The following is a 6,748-nucleotide window of genomic DNA, read 5'->3' on the forward strand; positions in this document are numbered from 1 at the left end:
ACCAGTCAAGAAAATTAGAAAAATGTATCCAAATAGTTGGGGGGGCAGTGAAGGAGCCAACCTTCAAAGATAATCACTATTTTTTTTAAATTAATTAATTTATTTTTGGCTGTGTTGGGTCTTCGTTTCTGTGCAAGGGCTTTCTCTAGTTGCGGCGAGCGGGGGCCACTCTTCACCGCGGTGTGCGGGCCTCTCACTGTCGCGGCCTCTCTTGTTGCGGAGCACGGGCTCCAGACGCGCAGGCTCAGCAGCTGTGGCTCACGGGCCCAGTTGCTCCGCGGCATGTGGGATCTTCCCAGACCAGGGCTCGAACCCGTGTCCCCTGCATTGGCAGGCAGATTCTCAACCACTGCACCACCAGGGAAGCCCCAAAGATAATCACTATTAATATTTTGGAGTGTTTTCTTCCAATAATCGTGCATCATAGTTATTTCTTCACATAACACTATATTATAAGCCTATCTCCATGTCATCAGGTAGTTTGTTTGTTTGTTTGTTTGTTTTTGGATGCACCACGCAGCGGGTGGGATCTTAGTTCCCCGACCAGGGATTGCACCTGGCCCTCGGCAGTGAGAGCGTGGAGTCCTTACCACTGGACTGCCAGGGAGTTCCCCAGATAGTTTTTTGTAAACGTTATTTAATGCCCATGGAGGTGTCATGATGTATTTAACCATTACCCTATCACTGACTGGTTCCTGTTTTCCCCTATCTTAATGGGGAGAAAGGATTAATATCTTTATACAGAAAACATTTTGGTATTTAGGATTATTTCCTTGGATAGATTCTGATTCCTAAGAAGTAGAGTTAATGAAACAAAGGACATGACCATTTCATAGCATTTTTCCCAAAAGTTGTACCAGTTTATTTATACTGAGAAGTGATAAAGTTAATTTGTATACTGGGACCCACAGAATGGAGGCACTCCCAGTGACCCTACACATGTCACAAATCTAGACCTAAGTCAGCCTGCACTTACCCCAAATGCCTCACTGTCAAGGGAACCGAACAAACACCAAACACTGTCCTCCAAGTCAGCTTTAGCCAGCTCACCTTACCCGAGAAAACAGGACTTGCCAGCCTTGCAAGGAAATTCCCAACCTCCAGGCCAATCATGCCCTGTTTCTGCTTGCTCTTTCTAAAGCTCTGTACAAATCTTGCCCAAAATCCCTCCAGAAGAAGGCCCCACTGCTTGAGAAGCACTGTCCTCCCCCAAGCAATGGGTTATTTTCCCTTGAATAAAGGATCTCAAACGTATAAGTAAATGGTTTTAGTTTGGTCATTTGACAGTGTGCTACAAAGTGTGATTTAAGACCCGGAATTTATGTTACGTCTTCATCTCTGGAGTATTTATTTATTGCTCATTGTCTCTGTACTCCTGTTAGAATATAAGCTCCACAAGGGCAGGAATCTTGGTTTACTAGTATATCTCAAGCATCTAAACAGTGCCTGGCATATAGGAGACATTCAAATATTTGTTTCAAGAACAAATGAAATAGGAAGAAGTTTCTTTTTTAATCATGATTATGTAGTCCCAATGGCAAGATTTAACCGCAGGTTACAACAGAACTGTCAAGTGAATATGTCCCTATGCCCATCTCATTCTCTGGTATTATTTATCATGACACAATTTAAGCTTGAATCACTTATTGCATGTCTACTTCAGATATAAAAGTTGCATTCCTTAGTTCTTACGTATAAGAGAAACTGCTAGTTACCAATCTGATTTCAGGTTCTCTTGCTATCTTGAAGAGCATATACTCGACTAGAAGACCACATTTCTAATCTCCCTTGCAGACAGGTTGTGGTCAGATAATTATTAAGATATATATGGAAATTGTTGGAATTCCTTCTAGAAAAGATCTTTGAAATGGGAACAAATCGCTGATGCGGTCCCTTGTTTTCCTTCTTCTGCTTCCTGCCTAGAATGCAGACATGATAGTTCCAACAGCCCTGCCGTATACAATGAGGTAAATTTAAGGATGGAATCTCTGGGCTTCCCTGGTGGCGCAGTGGTTAAGAATCCGCCTGCCAAGGCAGGGGACACGGGTTTGAGCCCTGGTCCGGGAAGATCCCACATGCCGCAGACCAACTGAGCCCGTGCGCCACAACTACTGAAGCCCGCACGCCTGGAGCCCGTGCTCCGCAACAAGAGAAACCACTGCAATGAGAAGCCCGCGCACCGCAACGAAGAGTAGCCCCCGCCCGCCGCAACTAGAGAAAGCCCGTGTGCAACAAGGAAGACCCAACGCAGCCAAAAATAAATAATAAATAAATAAATAAATTTATTTAAAAAAAAACAAAACACTTCCTCAGTTTTGCTGTTCAGGGTGATGCTGCTTTGGGAAAGGTCCCCGGTGTTCTCCTTACTTGCTGTAAGTGATAATAAATGCTTCCTCCTCCCAATGTGCGGCTTGGTTGTGTCTACTGTCTCGACATCCACCGAGAGGAGAAACCAGTTTTGGGGTAACAGGACCATAGGTGGCAGCGCAATTATAAGAGTTTGGTGAGGCCGTGGGGAGTTCCCCAGCCAAGTTCACCCCTCACTCCCTGTCTCGCAGGAACGCACCTGCCTCACTGTTCCCATTGTGCTCAGCTGTGGGCTGGGCCCACTTTATGAGAAGCAAGGCCCCGGCTCCACAGCGGTGATGGGTGTCAGAGCAAAGCCGCGGAGGGCGTGGATCAATCATACCTTTGGGCTTCCCTGGTGGCGCTTTGGTTGAGAATCTGCCTGCCAATGCAGGGGACATGGGTTCGAGCCCTGGTCTGGGAAGATCCCACATGCCGACGAGCAACTAGTCACGTGAGCCACAACTACTGAGCCTGCGCGTCTGGAGCCTGTGCTCCGCAACAAGAGAGGCCGCCATAGTGAGAGGCCCGCTCACCACGATGAAGAGTGGCCCCCGCTTGCCGCAACTTGAGAAAGCCCTCACACAGAAACGAAGACCCAACACAGCCATAAATTAATTAATTAATTAATTAATTTTTAAAAAAAAGTAAATGCTTAATTTAAAAAAAAAAAAATCATACCTTTGCAGTCCCAGTGAGACGTCTGAGAGCCACATTCTCCTGGTTCAGGATACCCGATGATCCTCTGAAAAGACGCCTGGAACAGTGCTACCTTCTGAGAAAAAGGGATATAATGATATAATAAGTGAAAAAACTCCAACAGAGTGTAACATACATTTTTGAATGAATTTCTTTAATAAATATAAAAATACGCTCAAAGCAATTGGGATTTTTCTGCATTTTTAAATATGTTAAAGATGATATCACTTCAGTTAGAAGTGAAGAATCATTTATAGTGATAGAATTAGATACCTCATTACTTTGTTTTGTTTTGACTATTCATTGACTGATGTACTTCCGGTCTTTGACAGTGCTATGGACTGAAATGTGTCGCCCCACCCAATTCCTGTTTTGAATCCTAACCCCCAATATGACTATATTTGGAGATAAGGTTTTCAAGAAGGTAACTAAGGTTAAATGAGGTCATAAGGGTAGGGCCCTAATCCAGTAGGATAGGTGGCCTTAGAAGAAGAGGAAGAGAGAGAGATCTCCCTTCCCCTCATGCTCATATATGTGTATATCTATGTATGTGTGTATACATATATGTGTACACATGTGTATATAGCTTCACTTCAGACAGCTGAAGTTAGACGTTAACAAAGGAACTAGTGAAACTGCTGGGCAAACAGCAGTGCTAAGCAGAAAGTCTCAACAGGAGAAAAACTACAACCTCTATGTTTCTTAGCTCCTTCTCCTCAATTTCTATTTTGAGGTTGCTCCAATCTTCAGGGAAAAAAGACTCACCTGGCTCTTTATGCCATTGTTCTTTCATCTGTCTCCTGCCTTCCAGCCTCGCTGACCACTGCCACTTGCTTTCCACCACCACGGCCGACCTACAACTGTTCACGTAGAGTGGCCTTCCCGTTGTCAAATCCAAAGGATCCACTCGCTGCCTTGACCTCTTGGGAGCATTCGCCACTGTTCTACCCTCGTAGAAACCTTCGGTTCCCTTACTTCGAAGATACCAGTCTCCCCCTGTTCTCCTTCTTTGATTAGGTTTCAAGTCTCTTCCCCTCCCAGCCATCCTTCAAGCTATGTGTTTCACAGGAATTTCATCCTTTAACACTTTTCTTCTCTCACTCAGAGACTTTTTGTGAGTGAGCTCATTATCCATGGCTTCAACTACTGGACCCTCAAACATGTCTGGCGCTGACTCTGCTATGAGCTCCCAGTCCTTAGTTTTATTTGCCTACAAAGTGACTCCACCTGGGTGTTCCACGGGTGCATCTCAACGATATGTTCCCATCTTAACTCTCAGGGAGTGTCCTCCCTGAGAGGCATCTCCACCTGTTTTCCTTATTTGGTACCATCATCTACCAGTCACCCAGGTCGTCCCTAGACTCTGTCCTCTCCTCCCTCACCCCCTGGATTTAATTTGTCACTCAACCCTGTAGTTTCTTTCTCCTTCATAGTTCTTAAACCCATCTCTTTTCCATCACTGCCCCCAATTTACTTGTTTGGGAGGTAGTATTGAGGGAGTCACAGGAATGTGCATCAGAATCACCTGTGTGGTTTTCTTTTTAAATAAGTGTGCCTGTCCTGCCCCTCCTCCAGAGGTCCTGAACCGGCACGTCCTCTTCCTCGCCACGCTATTCTCATTGTCCCCTGGTCTCCCATCTGTCCTCCACACCGCTGGCAGATTATCTCTCCAAAAGGCAACCGTCAAAGTGCAACCTATCTGTCTTTTCAGAGGTTCCGCAGAACCTTCAGGATAAAGTCCAAACTCCTCGGAAAACCCTTGACACTTTGGTTCTTGCCCACAGCTTCCACCTCATCTCCTGCCACTCCCTTACAGGCACCCTGCACTCAAGACTTATCGAAGTGCGCTACTTGCTGTTCCTGGAACATTCCTCCTTTCCTTCCCTTGCTGTTCTCAGTGGATCTCCTCCGTCAGCCCTTTCCGCCTGGAAGTCATCTTGTTCAAAAAGCCTCTCCTGACTTCTCCAGGCAGTTAGGTACTTCCTCTTCTTTGTTTCCACAGGACCTTGTTCATATCATGATTCTATATTTATTATTGGATGATTATAAGTATTTGTGTTTATACAGTGTCTCACCCACTAAGCTATGAGCACACTTTGTTCAGTTCATTATCGTATGCCCTCATGTAGAGACCCACACATAATGTGTACTCAACGAATGCTTACTGAATGAATTTTTGAAGTGAATAAAGTTTTAATTTACACTTTTCTGATTGATTAAAGTATACAGTGTTTTTTTTCTTTTTCTTCTTTTTCTTTTTTTTTGGCCTCGCCGAGCGGCATGCTGGATCTTAGTTCCCTGACCAGGGATTGAACCCATGCCCCCTGCAATGGAAGCACGGAGTCTTAACCACTGGACCGCCAGGGAATTCCCATACAGTATTTAACATATAACAAAAATGAAACTACTGACCCACTTTCAGGACAGCATGCTCTTTGAATCCCTTTAATATTTATTTATTTGCCGCACCGTACTGTATGTGGGATCTTAGTTCCCCCGCCAGGGATCGAACCTGTGCCCCTTGCAGTGGAAGCACAGAGTCTTAACCACTGGACTGCCAGGGAAGTCCCTGAGTCCCTTTTAATAATGACAGTTTATATTCGAACAGTACTTCTGATTTTTCAAAGCACTTTTTTTAAAATAAATAATCTCACCACACTTTTTTTTTTTTTTTTTTTTTTTTTTGGCTGAGTTGGGTCTTTGTTCTGGTGCGCGGGCTTCTCACTGTGGTGGCTTCTCTTGTTGCGGAGCACAGGCTCTAGGCGTGCAGGCTTCAGTAGTTGTGGCACGTGGGCTCAGTAGTTGCGGCACGCAGGCTCTAGAGCGCAGCCTCACTAGTTGTGGCACACGGGCTTAGTTGCTCTGCGGCATGTGGGATCTTCCCCGACCAGGGATCGAACCTGTGATCCCTTACATTGGCAGTCCGATTCTTAACCACTGCGCCACCGGGCAAGTCCCTCAAAGCACTTTTCTTCCAACACTTTATTATGAATATTTCCAAACACATGGGAAAGAAAAAGAATTGTAAGTGAACTCCCATAGACCCTAGATTCTAATTCAACATTTTGCTGTATTTGCAAAACACTTTTTATAGGTTAGTTTTATCAGCACTTTTTATTTCACCTAGTGACTAAGGTATGATTCTGTTTTCATAGACTAAGACTAAGAGACTAAGAGATTTAATGATTTGCCAAGAAGCATATCTCCCAGGAGTTATGATCAACCTGTGCCAGCTGATGGCAACCACACCTTCCGGACGTCAGATATATAGCCCAGGCCTGAACATACGTTGAATATCCTCGGTAATGAAAAGCTTCCAGTTCCTCAAGACAGGAGAATCAACAGAACCATGGGAAATCCGGCAAGAAAACATTTCTAGGTCATAGATCATTCAGAGAGGAATCCAGTCTTGGGCCTCCCTCCCCCTCACCCCACTTCCCTTCCTGGTTAGTCATCGTTTCCTGCCCAAATCTAGCTGAGATATTTCTTCCATTCATTCTTTTCCAGTACTAGATGCAAGTCTAGAATAACTTTTTTATCAGCTGACCTACTTCTCCCTCTTGCCTTTTCACATGCCCGAGATACATGACCTCAAGGAAACCACGGCCCTAAATCATATCCTTGCGCAGCTCACAAAACCGCTCACTGTTTCCTACCAAATTACGTCTAATATAACGTCTGCCTCCCGCGGTATAACCTATCC

At 44.9% G+C, this 6,748-nt stretch overlaps 1 long non-coding RNA gene across 1 annotated transcript in view; it reads right to left on the reverse strand.

Moving 5' to 3' along the window:
* Positions 1-3,149, reverse strand: part of LOC103003078 (uncharacterized) — a 51,488-nt gene extending 48,339 nt beyond the window's left edge. The window contains exon 1 of the long non-coding RNA XR_450167.2: positions 3,028-3,149. This is a non-coding gene — a long non-coding RNA (uncharacterized LOC103003078). The remainder of the gene's footprint in view (positions 1-3,027) is intronic.
* Positions 3,150-6,748: the final 3,599 nt, after the last annotated feature.

This window comes from Balaenoptera acutorostrata, chromosome 5, assembly GCF_949987535.1.
Source record: "Balaenoptera acutorostrata chromosome 5, mBalAcu1.1, whole genome shotgun sequence".
NCBI lineage: Eukaryota > Metazoa > Chordata > Mammalia > Artiodactyla > Balaenopteridae > Balaenoptera > Balaenoptera acutorostrata.